The sequence below is a fragment of the Triticum urartu genome, chromosome 1 (genome assembly GCF_003073215.2).
Source record: "Triticum urartu cultivar G1812 chromosome 1, Tu2.1, whole genome shotgun sequence".
NCBI classification, from domain to species: Eukaryota; Viridiplantae; Streptophyta; class Magnoliopsida; order Poales; family Poaceae; genus Triticum; species Triticum urartu.
Window position 1 is genome coordinate 388,107,143 of NC_053022.1, and position 21,109 is coordinate 388,128,251.

The window sequence follows — 21,109 nt, forward strand, 5'->3', positions numbered from 1 at the left end:
CTTCTTCTAACACGTTGGTGCAATTTTCTCATCCATCATTTTGAAGGGACACATTATAAAGCTAATGAACTTGATGCAACTTCAATTCCATTTTTTGGTAGTTTTATTTTGTAAAACCAAACTAGTGAATAAAAATAAACTAAAAGATTTAATTACAAGATCTAAAGATATACCTTCAAGCACTCACCTCCCGGCAACGGCGCCAGAAAAGATCTTGATGTCTATTATGTGACTTTTATTCTTGTAGACTCTGTTTGGACTCCAAGCGCAGAGTTTTGTAGGACAGCAGAAAATTACTATCAAGTGGATGGCCTAAGGTTTTATCAATCCATGGGAGGTGTAGGATGAAGATAGTCTCTCTCAAAAAAACTGCAATCAAATACAAGCAATCTCTTGTGTCCCCAACACACCCAATACAATGGTAAATTGTATAGGTGCACTAGTTCGGTGAATAGATGGTGATACAAGTGTAGTATGGATAGTAGATATAGGTTTTTGTAATCTAAATAGTAAAAACAGCAAGGTAACAAGTGATAAAATAGAGCACAAACGGTATTGCAATGCTTGAAAACAAGGCATAGGGTTCATACTTTCACTTGTGTAATCTCTCAACAGTGCTAACATAATTGAATCATATAACAACCCCTCAACGTGCGACAAAGAATCACTCCAAACTTTCTACCGGAAAGCGTAGGATGAAAACGTGTATCAACCCCTATGCATATATTAACCCAATGTCACCTAGGGAATCCGCAAGTTGATTTCCAAAACATACATCAAGTGACTCAATAGAATACTCCATTTTCACCACGGGTATCCACATGCAAGACATACATCAAGTGATCTCAAATCCAATATCCAATCCAACATAATTAAACCTCAAAGAGCAAGACTCAGTTCATTGCAACAAGATAGAGATGGAACAACACCATATGATTCAACTATATTAACAAAGCTCGCGATCATGCCAAATCAAGAACATGAGAGAGAGAGAGATCAAACACATAGCTACTAGTACATACCCTTAGCCCCGAGGGTGAACTAGTCCCTCCTCGTCATGGAGACAGTCGGGATGATGAAGATGGCCTCCAGTGGTGATTTCCCCCTCCGGTAGGGTGACAGGAAAGGCATCCAGATGGGTTCTCTTCGGAAAAGAGGCCTGCGGCGGTGGAGTCGAAGTTCTTAGTTTATTTCTAGGGCTTTCTCTATTTATAAGAATTTTCAGTGTTGGAATCACGCAAAAAGGAGTTACGAGGGGCCCACAAGGCAACAACACATGACCACCCCCTGGGCGCGTCGGGTTGAGTTGTCACCTCCTCGTGGGTCTTCTTGTCCTCCCACGAAGCTTCGAGGGTCTCTTATGTTCCAAAAAACTTCATCAAAAAGTTTCGTCGCGTTTGGACTTCGTTTGGTATGGATTTTCTGGAAAACAAAAAACAACCCGAAAACAACAACTGGCACTGGGCACTAGGTTAATATGTTAGTCCATGAAAATCATATAAAAGTCATATAAAAGTGCACCAAAACCATATAAAATTATTGGTAACATGGCATGAATATTTCGTAAATTATAGATACGTTGGAGACGTATCAGCAGATCAACGTCGCAGCTCCACCTCCTCCTCCTCCCGATCCCGGTCCTACCACTCCTCCTCCCCCAGCACCGATGATGCCTCCTCATGTCAAGGCATCCCTGAGATCCCACCGCGCCCGCCGCCAGTTGCCGAGATACCACAGCGCGCGGCAACGCCAATGGGGGACTTGGGTCACAGAAATCTTTGACCGCGACACCGGGAAGACCTATTGGTTAGGTTGCTTCCACTTGACGAAGGTGGCGCCGCGTGCATACGTTGTCAAGTCGGTGCACATTTACGGAGCCGCCGGCCGCCGCAATTTCCCTGATGATATCTGCCGCCTGTGGAGCCGCCGGTGGTCAACCGGGTGGCCAACGCATGGTAGAGGCCGGAGGACCGGGCGGCTCGCGAGCTGCTTGCGGTGGAGGCTGCCTGCGAGGCATACATGGCCGAGCTCGACCGGCGCTTCCCGGGGCACGAAGAGGCCGAACGACAACTATGCGCGAAGTAAATGGCGGGAAGACCGAGGTCCTCGACCTATGCACTGATGAAGGCAACAGTCACGGCGACGACGACGGCTCCAGCGATGGTGGCATCGACGGGCCGGACCCAATGATCGGCGACATGTCTAGAAGGGAGTGGAAGCAGCTCGAGCAAGAATCCGATGGACTGAATTAGGTTAATTTCTATCTAATATGTCGAATCTAGTTGTAGTTCTATGTAATATATTAAGAACCTGCGCCAAATTTAAGTTTATGTAGCCGAATTTGCACCGAATGTGGTTTAATTTGCACTCGTATTTGCATAGATTTTGTCTTACTCCGCTAAATTTGGGAGTTTGACTAGAAACAACTTTTCTTTAGAAAAGTAAATATACTTTGCTAAGGTTTAATCTTCCCAAATGATAAGTGTTACACATGTTGCACGAAGCAATCCCACCCTGACATTTTTTAAACTAAAGTCCCAGCCAAAAAGAAAAAACAAACGTAAAAAAAACTAAAACTTGCCATAAAAAATGTTGCCATGCTTGACAGCTAAAGTTGTCATTGTCACATCACTAAACTTGTCATAAAAAAGTTTGAAGTTGCCATGTGCTCGTGCCATACATGTGGCACTTATCAGGATCTCTACTCTTTGGTTTACTCCTCTATTATTTAAGAGATTGGCTAGAGATATCCCTAATACAACTTTGTACTAAGTTTAAGACAGTTATTTTAGGACCACAATATTGTATTCTTCTTCCGTCAACTATTTAGCTGCATTTTATTAAAAAAAAAGGATGGCATCTATGGTACGTGTCTAGACGCTACATACTACTTCCTCCGTCTTGAAATACTTATCGAAGAAATGAATAAAAATGGATGTATCTAGAGCTAAAATACGTCTAGATACATTTATTTCTTTGACGAGTATTTTCAGATGGAGGGAGTATACATGAATGGAAAATGTGTAGTGATAGAGAACAGACACGGGGTTGCAGAAAGTGATTAGGTGATTATTTCTCTTGTGCTAAATATGCACAAAAGGAGGGAAAGGATTCGCGCGAAGAAGACCACCCAACCGATCGAATGTGCTCTTATGGTAGACCACGACACGTTACACGAGACGAGTTGGACACACCGGGGCGTACATTTCTCTCTCGGACGAGGGGACATCAAGCAAGCCATCCACGGCATGATACCTGATCATTATGAGAGCTTGGCTGGCTTTTATGACCATTTGTTGTCTAGTAAGTCACTTCAAGAATTCAAATACCACGTACTGTCTCAATTTATTACAATTGTCTATTGTAACCTCAAAGAACAAGAAACAATAAAATAAAGAAAGTGGGATAGGTCAGACGTTGCGTAACTCTAAGCAGCAAGCACTAAGAAACTACTCCTATTGCACGATCGTACATGCAAGGACGCGCTAGAAGCAGAGCTGCTTGCTGTAGGAGGGTTTGTCTCGAAGGGCCCTTGGCCGGTCTTTATTAGAAAGAAAGAAGAAGTACAGCTCGGTTAGCTGTCTAGACGATCTAGATCTGGAAACCAGAGTCTGACAAACCCCACAATACAACGATTACAACACGGTACAAATACCAATGACTCGCTAGGAACCAAGGTCCGCTATGCAGCCTGCTGAGCGCCATGTTGCTATGTCTTCCCGTATCAAGTCCAGGACTCTTTCAGCACTGCTTGCCACTTGGTCAAAAACATTGGAGTTCCTCTCTTTCCACAGCCTCCAGTGCAACAGAATTGTAATAGTGTCGAAGTTCCTGCGCATTGACTTGGGAATGTCTGCTCTCGCGTGCAGCCGTCAGAGTCATCCGGTATAGTAAAATGTGCCCCAATCGAAGACCTGAACAAGCACCAGAGGTGCTGGGCGAAATGGCAGTGAACGAATAGGTGTGTACAGTCCTCCGGCGCTGACAGACAGAGGAGCAAGATGTGTTTGCAGGCCAACCTCTTCGTTCCAGATTATCGGTCGTCAGACACTTGCCATGGACGACCAACCACATAAAGAATTTGCATCGTGGTGGTGCTTTGGATCTCCAGATTGGCTTGTTGCAAGCAAAACAAATATTGGGCATGAACATCATCTTGTACGCACTGCCGACCGAGAACTCTTACCCCTTAGTAAGCTTCCAGCGGGCCTGATCCCTCACACCTGGCATTAGACTTGTATCGGAGGTTAGATCCCAAACTGATAGATACTGCGCTAGAGCTTTGCACCGAGATTTCGCCCGCGACATCCCTGATCCAAGATTGATTATGGAGAGCCTCCCAGACTGAGCAGCCGGAGTCTTTGACAAAAGAGAACAACGCGGGTGGTGTTGTTGCGATAGAACGACCTCCCGGGAGCCAGTTATCTGTCCAGAACCTTGCGGACGCCCCATCACCGAGAAGATCGCAGAGGCCGCATTGAACATTGCTGAAACTGCTTTCTCCGTGGTGTCAGGCAGAGAGTGCCACGGCCTGGGATTTTCGTCCCATTTCATCCATGGCCACCTGCATCGCAGAGCCCAACCGAACCACCTAAGATTAAGTACCCCTAACCCCCCACAATCCTTGGGTGCACAGACCTGAGCCCACGGCAGCAAGCAGTGTCCTCCATTTATAGCCTCCTCTCCCTTCCAAATGAAACCACGGCATCTCCTATTGATTATTTTGATGGCCCAGACTGGGAGAGGCAGAACTGTCATGAAATGGATCGGGAGAGCCATTAGCACCGAATTAACCAGTGTAAGTCTTCCCGAGCTGGTAGTAACTTCGGCTTCCAGCCCTTCATCTTGCTAGAAAACTTGTCCACAAGTGGCATGATGTCCTGTTTCCTCAACCTGAAGACAGAGAGCGGCAACCCGAGGTATGTGATTGGGAAAGGTTTCCGTTGACACTGAAAGAACTCTGCCTCCATGGAGATCACTTCCTCCTCACATCCAATGCAGGTAGTCGAGCTCTTCTACAGGTTGATATGCAACCCTGAGGCTTGGCCAAAAAGTTGAAGTATTTCCGAAATCACCCGCAGATCTGTGATTTGTGGCTTGAAGAAGATGACTGCATCGTCGGCAAATATGTACGCCCTTGGGATGCCACTGTCCAGCCCCAAGTCAGAAAGCAATCTCTTCTGGACTGCCCATTGAAGCATGCCGTGAAGAGCATCCATGGCCAGGATAAACAGCGCTGGAGACAGCGAATCGCCCTGACGAACACCTTGACCCAGGGCGAAAGGATCGCTGAGTTCCCCGTTGATAATTACGGAAGAAGATGAGGAGCTCAACAGGCCACAAATCCATGAACACCACCTATCCCCAAAACCCCTGGCTTTGAGGGTCTCCAGCAAAAAACCTCAGGACAGAGTATCAAAGGCTTTGGAAATATCAATCTTCATGAGGACCGCCTGTTGTTTCTTCGTGTGAAGATCCCTTGTCGTGTTTTGCACGAATTTAAAATTCTCATGTATACTCCTTTTGCAGACAAAAGTGCTTTGTGCTTGGGATATTAAGGAAGGCAGTAGGGGGCTAGCCTGGTAGCCAAGGCCTTGGCAAAGATTTTCGTAGTTCCATGTATCAAGTTGATCGGCCTGAAGTCGCCAAGCTGCATCGGGTCCTCATTCTTGGGAAGCAAAGTAATTATGGAATAGTTAAGGGCCCCGAACGAGTAAAACCGGCCTTTGTAGAGAGCTTGCATCAGTGCCATGAAGTCTTTCACAATAATCGGCCAACAGCTTTGAAAAAACAGGCCAGAGAACCCATCTGGTCCCGGAGCACGGTCGCCGGCATGTCCTGGATAACCTTCTTGATCTCATCTTCAGTGAACGGAACCTCCAGCCCGTGCGCCCACTCCGGAGATAGCCGACGCAAGTTCAGCTCATCCCATCGAAGTGAGCAACCCAGAGAAGAGGGGCAGCCCATTCGGGTCCTGAAGAACTCCAGCGCCAGGCTCAACTTCTCCTCCATGCTGGTGACAGTGCGCTCCCCCTCTTTCAGAAACGGAATAAGATGCCTCCTCCGCCGCCCAGTGGAGTAACCTTGAGGCACCTATGATGGTAAGGAGCAGGTATTGCAACAGCTCGAAGTATGCTTCCTTGGTAGAAGAGATCAAGAAAAGCTTAGAGGAACATAATTTGTGTATTACTCGTGTACGTCGTAGTCAAATAAATGCCAGCGAATTTATGGCTAATTTTGGGATAACTCAATGATACATTGTTGTTTGGCTTGGATCTTATCTTGAGGGCATTTTAGAGATTTTCATACATGATTGTAAACCCTGAGTTTTGAGTAATGCAAGAGATACTTCGCAAGAAAAGAAACTATTTCACTAACTGAAATATATAGGGTGTGTTTGGTTCCTTCACAAAACTGGAGCTGGGACCCACATTTGGTACCAAATAAACCTGCCTTTTTGCGGCCAGCTAGCCTCGCAAGGCTAGATAAAAATCATGTGTCAGAAGAGCCGAAATCGCTCGCCCTCGACTGAAAATTGCCATGCAAAAACAGTCAACAGAAAAACCCGCACATAACTAGCAAAAGCAACGCATCCAAACGCACCAAAGGCAAGGATGTCAATACTAGCTCAGTTATAGCCCATTGGAGCAATGCAACCAAACGTACCCGTACTCTCTGGTATTCCAGTCTTTTAGCACCAAGCTCAATTGGCTTCTTACTGCTCAAAAAAAAGCTCTATCGGCTTCTTGATTTGTGGTCACTGTAGTGAAGTCCAAACAACAATCAACCGGTATACAAGATCACACCTAAATACAAGATTGGATTTTTTTCCATATCAAAGACTATATCATTATCACTGCAAAAAGGGCTTTATTACTATGACGCAACCAAATAGATGAAATGGTATGCACGACATCAATCAGATTACTCCTCGTATAAGTTTCCTCCGGGTCATATTGTTCTCTGAACGAGGAAATATTATGTAACCAGTTTTAATGTTTGCACACACACAATGCATTCTATTAAATTATGGATTGAACAAAGGAGTCTTATACAATTTAATATTTTGGAACATATTAGCTCCAGCCGTTCACAAAAAAAACATTTCAACCATGGGCCTTGTATGTCATATGGGGAACTAAGAGCAACACTTGTGCCCAAGCAGACAACTACTATGCATTGAGTTTACTAAGCTTATCTATGGGGTAGACATGAGCTCGGTCTGGCTATATTGTTCGATAAATGTCAATTCTAACATGATAAGTATTTGCATGATGCCTATTAAAAATATAGCATGGAATCCTAGACCCCAAAGACCCTCTTTTTGTCGCCTCCATTGATGAGCGACTGCCAACACATTAGTGGTGTAATAATCATTGATGGGCGTATGATCGTTCTTTAGGAGAGATACATCAAAGGCTCACCGAGGGAACCACTACTCACAGACATATGAGTGTCAGCCAGTGACCTCAGTTGGTCTCTCTACCGATGGAGAACCTCCACTAATGTCAATGTTGATGTCGTCTTCATTCCCGTCAATGGAAGACAACACCGCTGACAGATGTGTCAGTGCCCGCCAGTGATGGTGGCCCTCTGATAGGCGTACACCTTCATTCAAGAACATCTATTCCCTACCCATCAGTGGTGGTCTATGGATGAGCTAACCGGGCACGGAAGGACTAACGAGCTCCTATGTCATGCCTATAAATAGTGATTTGTACATACACACACACACACATATATATAGAGAGAGAGGTGATCAAGCTAGTGCACTAGCCAGCTGCGAGCCCCTCCTTCATGACCGCACCAGGGTATTGTAAATCCCATGGATAGAATACACCATCTCTGTAGCTTATTGCTCAATCCACCGGTCGATATGACCTCTCACCCTCCCCTTGCACTGCTCTCCCTCTCCAGAAAGTCTCTCGACTCTGTCCCCAAAGGTGTGCTCGCTCTCGTTGGGCGATAATTCACGGTTGTTTCTGGTGGACAAGGGAAGAAAACAAGCTAATTTTTGTTTTCAAAACTTGAATTAATTAGTTTTATGTAGTAGGATTGATGCACCGAAATGGGATGTATGGGGAAATGACAACACCGAGTTTTGCCAATGCTATGAATGGGTTCTTCATGTCATTGAGTGAGATACGAAGAGCGGTTGCACAAATATGTGTTGTTAGTATCATATATGTAAGAACATTTCAACAATCGAAAGGATATGTACATTAAAGCTACACCTGCTGATTATGGATTTCATTGAAGGTTATTACTTTGGACATATCATAGTGAGGAGGCATAAGTTATTGTTGCTCAATGGTTAGAAGAAGAAGCCAAACATGAAGATGCCGAAGAACTTGAAGGGGATTCTTTTTTTGAGAGTACGCAAAAAGCGTACCATAGCTTTATAAAAGACAGAGAATACTTACAAGAGATCGAACAGAAAAAGAAAATGAGATCACATCACAAGTCGACAAGGGGCACAAATGAAGAAAATATGCCCTAGAGGCAATAATAAAGTTGTTATTTTATATTTCCTTGTATCATGTTAAATGTTTATTGTTCATACTAGGATTGTATTAACCGGAAACTTGATACATGTGTGGATACACAGACAAAACATCGTGTCCCTAGTAAGTCTCTACTAGACTAGCTCGTTAATCAAAGATGATTAAGTTTCCTAACCATAGACATGTGTTGTCATTTGATGAATGGGATCACATCATTAGGAGAATGATGTGATGGACAAGACCCATCTGTTAGCTTAGCATATTGATCGTTAAGTTTTGTTGCTATTGCTTTCTTCATGTCATATACATATTCCTTTGACTATGAGATTATGCAACTCCCGGACACCGGAGGAATACCTTGTGTGCTATCAAACATCACAACGTAACTGGGTGATTATAAATATGCTCTACAGGTATCTCTGAAGGTGTTTGTTGGGTTGGCATAGATCAAGATTAGGATTTGTCACACCAAGTATCAAATAGGTATCTCTGGGCCCTCTCGGTAATGCACATCATAATAAGCTTTGCAAGCAATGTGACTAATGAGTTAGTTGCGGCATGATGTATTACGAACAAGTAAAGATACTTGCCGGTAACGAGATTGAACTAGGTATGAAGATACCGACGATCGAATCTCGGGCAAGTAAAATACCGATGACAAAGGGAATAATGTATGTTGTCATTACGGTACGACCAATAAAGATCTTCGTAGAATATGTGGGAACCAATATGAGCATCCAGGTTCCGCTATTGGTTTTTGACTAGAGAGGTGTCTCGGTCATGTCTACGTAGTTCTCGAACCCGTAGGGTCCGCACGCTTAACGTTCGATGGCGATTTTGTATTATATGAGTTATGTGATTTGGTGACCGAATGTTGTTTGGAGTCAAGGATGAGATCACAGACATGACGAGGAGTCTCGAAATGGTTGAGAGGTAAAGATTCATATATAGGACGACGATATTTAGACACCGAAAGTGTTTCAGGGTGTACCGTGTACATATCGGAATACCGGGGGGTTACCAGAACCCCCCAGGGGAATTATGGGACTCATGGGCCATAGGAGGGGAGCACACCAGCCCACAAGGGGTGGTGCACCCCCTAAGGAAGGAGGCCAAATGGGAGAAGGAGGAGGGGGTTCGCCCCCCCCCCTTCCTTCCTCCTCCCTCTCTTCCCTTTTTCCCCCCCCGGTAAAAGGAAAGGGGGGCGAATTGGAATAGGGCCCCCAAGTAGGATTCCTCATACCCGCGGTGCCCAAGGCAGCTCCCCTCCCCTCCCACCTATATATAAATGGGGAGCAGGCACCTAGAACACACACCAATGATTGTTAGCCGTGTGCGGCGCCCCCTCCATGGTTTGCGCCTCCGTACATATTCATGTAGTGCTTTGGCGAAGCCCTGCGCGGATCACTTCACCATCACCGTCACCGTGCCGTCGTGCTGACGGAACTATCCCTCGACACTTTGTTGGATCAAGAGTTTGAGGGACATCATCAAGCTGAACGTGTGCATAACTCAGAGGTGTCGTACGTTCGGTGCTTGATCGGTCAGAACGAGAAGAAGTTCGACTACATCAACCGCGTTGTCAAACACTTCCTCTTTCGGTCTATGAGGGTACGTGGACACACTCTCCCCCTCTCGTTGTTATGCATCTCCTAGATAGATCTTGCTTGAGCGTAGGAAATTTCTGAAATTGCATGCTATGTTTCCCAACAACAAACTCTCAACTATCACTCCTACTCACGAAAGAAACTTCTCACAAGAAATCAGAGACTCATGTACCTCCTGCCATAGCGCATGTACCAAGATCATCAAAAACTTGTTTGGCAAAGCATGGCCGTGAAAACACTTCTCGTATTACTAAAGACTCCTGCATTCCGCTGCTTCCAAATATTCCAGCAGATAAGAGTGATGAGTGAGTCAAAACCTTTCCGCTAGACTATCGGCATGCGCTTTCATGAGCTCAACCACCATCTCTCAATGAGATCATCTGTGGTCGGGAGAATGGCAAGATCGATCCTAGCTTTGTTGAAACAAGTGAACCATACCCGTTGAGCATAGTGGCATTGTAGATGTGGTCAGCCGTACCTTCTTCTTGGTCACACGTGAAGCATGGGGAGCAACTGGCGTGCAGACCATGTCGAAACGTGCGATCCGAGGTCCACAACATGTACTATAATGCTAGCCACATGAAGATTTTGTAGGTGAGGCATGCCGAGCATTTCCATACAACACCCGCATAGGCGACTGTCGTACGCCCAAGGCAGACATACGGTAGGTCGATACTGATGTGCAGGTCCCTTGCTAGTTTTGCTTCCAGATTTCCTAATCATCCTGCCTGGCTAGCAACACCACGAGGAGAGCATCCCAAAGATCAATAAATTACACCAATCCATCCTCAGATAGCTCACCTCTGATACTTGAGACCCATTGGTTCATGTGCATGGCCTCCTTTACTTTACGTCGACTGATAGTTTGAGTATTGAGTTTAGCAACCACCAACGAAACAATTCCTGCCATGGTGCAACCATTCAACCATCAATCCTTCCAGAAAATAATTCGATCTCTGGATCCAAGACGCCAAATGTACCAAGCTACCGAATGCACCTTGGACATGTGGGTCGTTTGCCGGTTGGCCCTGAGTTATCCATACATTGCAATCAAACCCAACATAGCCGCAACATGATTCCATGCTTTCTAAGATCAAACATGCCCAGGACTGCAGGATGCTTGGGTCGACAAACTTCCTGCCAAGACATGAGACACTTGCCGCCATGTACCTCCTATGCCGCATCCCAATAGAATGCCTTGCAACCCTTGTCCACACTCTCTAGGGCCCATTTTGCGGTATCTTCGGCCAACACGTGGTGTGTAGGCCCCACCCTAACCACAGAGTCTGCAAGGATTCATCTGCCAACACACGTCACTTAGCCCTTCTGCCAACCTGGGGGAGAAAATTGAGCACCTCATCAATAATAGGCTACCATTTAGAGCTTGTGAGATGCTTGATCGATAGCTAGAGGCCAAGATATTTGTAGAGAAAACACTCCATATGCCATGGAAGGGCAGAGGTGACCGTCAGCACATCACTGTCCTCCACCCGGATCATGATGGCCAAAGATTTGGCATAGTTCACACGTAGACCCGACGCTGCTCCAAAGATGTTGAGCTATTCTCTGATAGAACACATTTCCGAGAAAGATGGCTTGACAAACAAAACCACATCATGCGCATATACTGACAATCTTTACAAAGGTGTACAACCAATCTTGGAACTACTAGCCCCAAGGTTTTGCGCCTTGACGATCATAGAAGTGAGCACACCCATTGCAATGAAAAATAACAGGGGCAGCAGGGGGGTCTCCCTAGCGAAGTCCTCGGGCATGCATGAATTTGGGGCCTGCATAGCCGTTGACAGTCACCCTAGAACTGGCCATCATGAGCAACTTGGCAATCGAAGATTTCCAGGTTGTGGAGAATCCTTTCGCAGATAGCACTTCAAAGGGGAAGGGCCAGGTGATGGAATCGAAGGCTCGACATATGTTAAAAGCATGCCTTTCAATTTGTTCTTATGCAATTTCCTGGCAACTTGCCTGACTAACATGAAATTATCATCTATAGAGCGCCAACGTATGAAGGCCGATTGATTGATCTGAACCAGATCAGGCATGTGCAATGCAAGCTTAGAAGCCATCAGTTTGGCGCAAATCTTGGGGATGTTGTGCATGAGACTTATGGGCCTAAAATCACCTACAAGGCAGGCATCCGGTTTCTTTGGGCTTAGAGTGACTAACGCTTGGTTCAACCTGCCAAAACCCCTGCCATTGCACATGATGAATTTTCATAGAGCAGCAATGACATCCCCTTTGATGATGGGCCAGGATTTAGTGAACAATAACCCAATAAAACCATCTGGTCCAGGGGCCTGATCTGCCGGTATATCCTTAATGACAGTCCAAATTTCTTCTTCGGAGAACACCTCATCTAGATTGTGCGAGTCCAAGGGCCCGATGTCTAGAAATTAGAGATGATGGTGTGCTCTTGAGTGTCAGCCTTGCCCAAGGGGTTTACGAAAGAATCATAAAATACCATTTCCTTTCTGACTTGGTCCGTGATTAGTTCGTCCCCATAGGTAATAGCCTGAATGAAATTCCTGGGTTTCCTACAATTATCGACCAGGTGAAAAAGCTTCGAGTTGGCATCCCCTGCTCCTAGCCAATGAACCCACAAACGCTGCCTAGCAATGGTTCTCTCAAGAGAAGCCAAACCCAGCGTCGACGGCTTTAACATCCCTCACAACAATCTTTCCCCTAGCGACAACACTCTCTTCTCTTGTGCCTTATCAAATTGGAGGATTACCTAGTTAGCAATAGGTATCTGGAGCTGGATATTGCATACCTTCTTTTGACCCCAAGTAGTCAACCCGCGGGCCATATTCCTGAGTAAGGAGTCCAAGTGCTTGAAGGGATATATGATCATTGGGTCACAAATCCAGACCTCTCTGACAATGTCCTCAAAACTGTCCAATTTCGTCCAAAAATCAAATTCAACCTCCGATGTGGTTGTAAGTGCTCTTCCAAAGCAAGGTGCAGGGGGCAATGATCTGATGTTGAAGTCGACAGAGCCTGGAGGAGGTAGTTAGGGTGATCCATCTCCCAATCTACTAACACCAACGCTTTATCAATCTTTTTCAATGTAGGTATCTCGCACTCATTGCATGAGGTGAATTTGCAGCCATGAAGAAACATCTCTTTGATACCGTAGTAGTTAAAGAACGATAATACTACATCAATGGAAGACAACGGACTTTTACGGGCTCCCTTCACACAAAATTAACTCCTCCCCCTGATTTTCAGGGGAGTGGGTCCCTCCATCCTCCCTAATCCAATCAGAAAGGTCCAACTAACATCAATCTGTAAACTCTGCAAAACCTACCATGTGAACCTAGCATCATCCTTCTATCAATGTTGGAGTCATTCTTGTTCGTCACTTGTACAATCATGTTAAAATCCCCTATAACAAGCCAAGGCCATGGACAGAGTAATCTTCGATTGGAGAGATCGATCAAAAAGTCGATCTTGTCAGTGTCTTCTTGTGGCTCGTAGACGATGGATAACCACCATGGCGTGTCATCCAAAGGAGAGAAGTAGGTGGTTAAGAAGCTACTGTCGAGTATTCCATTAGAGATGTTAGCAACCACCATCATCCAAACCAGGAGAATGCCTCGATGCATCCCCTTAGCAGGCAGGTAGAAGAAGCCATCATAGGAAGGGCCTAGGAATTGCGTTACCACAAAAGTATCAATTACATCAAATTTAGTTTCCTCAATACACATGATCGTCGGGTGGGCAGAATCAGCGAATTCCCTCAACGCCTTTAATTTTTTGGACTGTTTAAGCCCCTGACATTCTAGTAAATCAGCTCCAAATTTGTGTGCGGCATGGGGATAACAAAGATACTCCTAGTCGTAGTCCCTAGGCCTAAGAAGCCACTGCCCGGACTTCCTCGCTCCCGAGATTGGTGGGCATTGATTTCCCAAAGATAGCGGCAATGGTCCAAAGGTGAGGCTTTTTCATAGGGGAGTCAAAGAGCTCACGCAGCTGGGACAGTTCATCGTCATGACGGAGAGATCCTCTGCAGAAATTCTATGGCCTATGTGATGAACAGGATTCTAAATCTAGGGATGAGCTTTTACGAGGAAGGGAGAACAATTCACTTTCCATCTCAAACATATATCAGGCTTGAGTGGCATCTGATGTGCGGGATGTGGCAGATTTTCCTTCGAGCCGAGCTACTCTGGTCAAAAGTGCAAAATTAACCTAGACCTCCATTCGATGTTTAGTGCATGGTTTGAACGTAGTACATTAGCTGTGCAAATTGCAAACGATGATATGATGCTTGGCCCAAATTGCGATTTACGCTAGATCCAGGACCTACAAGTTAATCTAACCTATAACACTATTTTACACGCATGTATATATTTCCATACCTTTTTTAAAAAGGAAATGTATTAATATTGCGAAGATATCAATTACATCCAGCCCCTGCGCCAACAAGAAGTCACAAAGATATCCAGGATACACACAGCCCGAAAAGAAAACAAAAAAAAAGGGAAAAATGGTCTTGCCAGAGTGATCAACTCCTCTCAGTAGCAGCACACAAACCACCACCAAAGACAGCACCCGGAAAACATAAAAAGTTTCCAAAAGAGACACCTTCAAGAAGAAAACGGTACACAAGCGCCGTCATCGCCCGATCCAAGATCATAGGTTTTCACCCTGAAGAAAGATTGAGCTCTTAAAACAGTACCTTCAAGAAAGCAATTGTCAGGCACAACAAATGAAGGCCAGACCTTAGGTTTTCATCCTGAAAGTTATGACTCGACACCTGAGGAGCACCACTAAAAATGAAATCCTACTGTGCTGCCGCCCCCACTTGACACTGCTTCTACTGAAAGTTATCAAACACCTGGTTGACTCCATCGCCTTCAAGGCCCCCTCCACGTTACTGATCCTCTGATCTTAGCTAGCCATCAAGACTTTCTCCGCCACTTTCTGTGTCGTGGAAATCGAGATGCCGACATGTCCCATAATGTCAACAAACAACAGAGCTTCGTGTCGCACCCTCCTAAAGCCACGCAGTCTGATATGGACGCGCACGACCGGATACTACCGGATCCAGATATCCTTGGGCAAGATCTTCGGCAGTATTTTCGTACCTAGTTAGTGTAGCTAGTTATTTCCTAGTTTCATAGCCTTCACCACACAAAACAGATCCACGTAAAGGAATAATCACGAGTGGTTGTGGGTCTAAACTTAAACCAAGTTTTGTTCTTTGTTGATTGGGTGCATGCACTGTGTACACACTAATGAGCTACAGATGGGACAACCCCTAATGATGATCATACGCTAAACTTAACTAAAATTGATGCTGCTAATAAAAGATAATTGAGTAATGCAGTGTGCTTGACAATAAGAGGCACTCAAGAACTCGGAGGCATCTTACTGGCATCACGACTAACAAAATGTGTATAGTCGTATGTACTATGATGCATATTGAGTTCACTATCATATCAGTATATACAATCTTTATGGGTCCAGGATAATTAAACAACCTACTAGTTAATTAGAGATTTGCTTAAGGGTGGCGTAACGATGGCTACATCGTACGGGTCCATGCATCATCGTGCTCCATTTTGTTCTAAGTAAGTGGGAAAGATGTTAATGAAGAAACTGGCTGAACAAAGAGAACAAAATCCGAACTGTTGATTGCATGGTCGCACCAGTAGAAAGGCAAATATATGTTGCAATCGTGCGTAAATAAGAAGTTATACATTTCGATAACATATGTGCAAAGAGAAAAGGAGAAGGAGAGGCGTTCCCTGTAATTGGGTCGTACAGTTCTATCATATAAATTCCTCATAAAGCTAGCACGCCATGATAAAAGAATCCAATGCGACATAAACGTCGGCAACGGCCCCAGTTACGTCTAAGCTATACATAATTGATTCATCACTAATCTAGAAGGGCCCACACAATATTTTCGTACCTATATAATTTCATGGAGATTGTCGATATTACTACATATTATTCTCGTGCATGTAATTTTACCCTTCGTGTATTTGAACATCTGCTTGCATCCATGCTGGATATAAGAGATAAATAATCAACTTACGACTGTGGTAATTATACATGTAAAAATATATTGCCATTAGTATATATTCATGCATGTGATCCGAACTACCACCCTTTTTTGCCATTAGAGTTCGTTCCTTTTTTTTAGATGACATGCATGCGTAGCTAGTTTCTTCCCTCAGTGTTGTTTTGACCCTCGGTGTTTTTGAGATGATATTTTTTCTACGCAAGGCATATTTGAAGGGGTCAATGGCCCAGAGAAGGGCCAAATAATTGAGGCATATTCATTCTTGTTTGCTAAATATATAACACAACAGTATTCACTTAGTAGATTCTTAGTTTTATTTTCAAAATTAAAATGAAATCCATGAGATCTGTTCAGTGGCCCATCACAATCCGCACCCAGTTAATTAAACGGCTAGACAAAGAGTAATAGTGACACTAGCACTCCCAGAAACTACATTGTTGACTCCTTTTTACCAAGACGTTTGAATTTCTTTCTTGCTTGATCTTCCAGGATCCTTAGTGTGACTGTCCCCACCATGCACCAATCGATCGATTCCTTTCAATCATTCAGGGGTAGCAAAAGCTACAAGGTAGTACGAAAAAGAAAGGGAATTCCCTATTAAGTTAGGTCAGGTAATTTCTAGGGTTCACCCTTGTCAAATTTTATAGTGCCAACTTGGTACTAATTAATCAAAGATGCGTCCATTAAGATAATCCAAGTTGTTCATGCACAGTGATGAACGACGACGTGGAACTTATTCTATTACAAAGGCTGACGTACCGAATGTAGCTGGCGATTTATTATCCGAATTAATCAACTCACGGGGCCGTGAAATCTCCACTTGATCGAGATCCGACTGCTGACATTTTCTACTGACTTTATTTTCTATTTTTAAGAGAAAATAATGTGAATTATCTGATTTCTTGTAGTAAAATGTCAACTATTCTGTTCACGTGAAAAATGAGAAAATTAACATGATGACAGCTGATTATGTCTGTCCACTGTAATCTCAAACCATTTTCTGTTCACCAATGTGGTGCATTAATTTATGATATGTGCTAATTGACTGTTAAAAGTAGCTATTGAAATTAATGATGCAACAACGCCATGATCCATGAGTGTCTAGGATTTTCAATGATTTTTTTGTCACTAATCAAAACTAGCTTTCCCCAACCTATGAACCAAAATAAATAGAGGTACATGTGGCACCAACCTGTTAATTGCCAAGGGGCAGACCGATAATGATTCGCTTTCACCGTAATATTAGGATATCCTTCTATTGTAGCGCCGAATCAATGGAACAGACTTTACATATCCAGTATATTCACAGTAGTTGGAACTACATTCAGGTGCATGCAATCAGTCTACCTATTAGAGTAAGTGATGATAGCCTAATGCACCAACCTATTCCTAAATATATATTGAGTATGCTCTTTAGCAGTAAGTACGTATGTGTCCAGCTAGCGATCATACATAAATTGACCCTGCTATTAAAAATTAGCGGACAAGTCCTCAAGTTTCATATAATTATGTATGAAACCATGTTTTTTGCGGATTATATAAAACCATGTTAATTACACACCATCGAAAAATGCACATTATGTTGAATTCATCCGCTGTAATTATACCCTCTTTTTGCACTTTTTATATGGCAACCTATAATATAAAGAATTTTGGATTTCGCATGATTTTACGTTATTAATTGGGCAACCTTATTGTGCTTAATTAATGGAAGGTGAATCTTTTGCCTCCATTTCAAAACAAAATTTTAGTTAACAATGTTCCTAATAACAATATATGTTTGAGCGCCCGTCTGGGACATTGTTCTTACAAAAACAAGCAAGTACTCCAAATGAAAATTGAAGTTGTTTGTGCCGTCGCAATGTCGTCCTGTTGCATCACCTCAATTGAGATACCCCATACGCAGACGCAATTAGTGCAACTGTGTAAGATAAAAGCAACCGATTAGGCCTAAAAATAGAGTGCATTTGTCACCGTCTTGATGCAACGCCCAATCATTCTCCTACTCCCCGTTGATACCACACTGATGTGACTACCAGGAGCAAAGTACTGTTGGAAAAGATTTTCTAGAATCTGCAAATGAGTTTGTACAGTTTAGTTTGTTCTTTTTTCCTAGATCCAGTTTAGTTTATTCTTTTCACATGTGTATGTACGCAAATATCGATCAAAGTATGGTTCAATATATTTTGATATAGCATATATATCTATAATGTGTAGCACGACATCAAAACTTAATATTACCAACTTTAAGTTCCTCTTCTGCTTTCAGGTCATGCCAGGCCTCAAGATCGACTTCGATGGCAGCGAAGTGGTGGTCGAGTTACCCACCTCAGGAGCAGCAACAGATTGCGGGCGACCTTAATTGCAAGTTGTCCTCTTTACCGATCACCTACCTTGGAATGCAATCAGCGATGTTAGAAGGAAGAGAAGAGATTGGCGGAATATGATGGATGTATTATTGAGCCTCGAGGACGAGTATATATTGAGTACAAGACTTGGGCAAGAAGCCTCTCCTGAAGATAAGGTAGGAGACGGATTACAAATCCTAGACTATGAAATACAAGTAACCCAAATATATCTCTAACACCCCCCCCCCCCCCCCCCCCCCCCCGCAGTCGTAGCGGTAGCGTCACAGACAACAGGAGCGTTGCGGATGGTCAGACTGGAGAGAATAGCAGCCGGCGGGCTGACATCCCCCCGCAGTCGTAGCGGGAGCGTCGTGGACGGTGTCGCATCCCGGACACGTTGACTGTAGAGGAAGCCTATGAGTTGCTCAAGCGGATCATAGCCCTCTGTGTCGATGTCGAGGTAGCCGAGAGCGTAGGGTGATGTAGCCATGGTTGAGCTAGCCATGCGAACAACATCGTGGTCAATGTTTAGTCATGGTAGCCGGTGTCAAGGGAGTCACTGTGTAGCCGCGGGTGCAAGGAGGCGCCGAGTTAGCATGGGCGGAGTGATGTCAAAGTAGGGGTGCGCCGGGAGGTAGATGGTGTTGACGAAGCATCACGCCGGGTTTGCCAAGCCCGGGAACACGTCGTGGACGAAGGCACGCATCGGTGTTGCCAGTACCGGGCATGTGTAGACAAGGGATCTGCACGAGCTGTACGCCATGTCGGAGAAGTCGGAGGGGCCAGCGGAGAAGAACTCAACGACGATTGTGGCATTCCATCGGCGTGGGGCCAATGTCACCAACGGTGGTCGGAGTAGACGAAGTGGTCAGGGTAGATGACGGCGACGCTGGCGACAGGCTGGTGCTTGGACGATGATGAAGGGGGTGGACGGGCGGCGGCGGCTACGAAGGTAGCGGTGGCAGCGGCCGAAGAAGAGCGGCGGTGGCTAGGTTAGTAGTGCGGCGGCGGTGCTTGAAGTAGGCGAGGAATCCGATAGTGTGACGAAGACCGACGCGGACAATGGCGTTCCTACATCGAGGGAGACAGCGCGGCACATACCACGGGAGGTCAACGTGCGGTGGCGGCGGAGTGGACCGCGGCCGCGGTGCTACGGCCCGAAGGGGCGACACAGCGACGGCATGCAGGTCGGGGCGACGGCGGGAAGACCTCAGGACGGCGGCGGGGACCACGGGCCGTGGCGCTACAGCCCGAAGGGACGACATAGCTGTGGAGTCCGGATCGGTGCAACCGCTGGGACGACCTCGGGGCGGCGGTGGGACCGCGTATTGCGGCACTACGGCCCGAAGGGGTGACACAACGGCTATGCACGAGTCGATGCAGACGCGAGGAGAACCACGGGGCGGCTGCACTACGGCCCGACGGGGCGACGCAACGGCTGCCCGTTGCTCGATCAGTGGAGGAGCGTGCTGAACTCGGGGGCGATCTTCACGGGACCTGCAGAGGTGCGAGCAGCCGACGGGCTAGGTCGGTCGCGGGGCGTAGATAAGGCGGATCGCGGTAGCGAGCGGACGATCAAGCGGATCGCGGTAGCGAGCGGGTGATCAAGCCGATCGCGCGTGAGGCCATGGACGCCACTCGGTGGAGGCAGGGTGGTGGTGGAGTCCAAGATGATGCCGATGATGACGGACGACGTGGGACGACGCGTGGACGAGCGCGTCAGCGCCGGCACCCGGGCTGCCAAAACAGTGCTGGTGTCCGGGCAGCGAGGGCCGAGCGACCAACGTAGCAGTGGCGCCCGAGCTGAGGCAGCCGACGAGTTTGACGCAGCCGGCCCGACGCAACCGGGGACGAGGACGGCGAGGCAGACCACAGGGGCTGCCATGGAGACGCGGCGGAGGTGGCTGACGTGGATCGATGGGCGAGCCGGCGCGCGAACGATGGCTATGATGGGCCGCCGCATGGCGCGAGGCCGCCGGGTCGGGGCGATGCAGTAGTCCCAGTCGGAGCAGGGCGGAGACGGCCGGTGCAGGGCAACGGGCGGGCTGACGCACGGACTGCGACTGGCCCTGACGGGCCGCCTCGACGCGCGTGGCCTCTTGGTCGGAGGAGAAGCCGACTGGTCGCGCGGGGGTCGAAGTAGAGGCGCGCGGGGGTCGATGGCGACGCAAACCGATCAAGTATAGATCGAAAAACCAAAAAGAACAACGCTGATCAAGGTGATCGGCAAGAGAGAGAAAAACCCGGAGTAAGGGCTTGGGAAAAAGACTTTCTAGGGCAGCCGGGCAGCATGACCGGCGGACAGACCCTAGGTACGGGCGGCGCGGCCCCCGACAGCGGTCATGGAAACCGACCGCCTTAGGGGCGGCGCAGAGCGGAAGCGTCGGACGGCGGCTAGGGTTTGGATTGATTAGACTGATACTCCGTTAGAAGGGAGAGAGGAGATTAGCGAAATATGATGAATGTATTATTGAATCTCGAGGGCGAGTATATATTGAATACAAGACTTGAACTTTTGAAAGACAAGAAGCCTCTCTTGAAGATAAGGTAGAGGACGTATTACAAATCCTAGACTACTTAATCTATATCTATATCTAT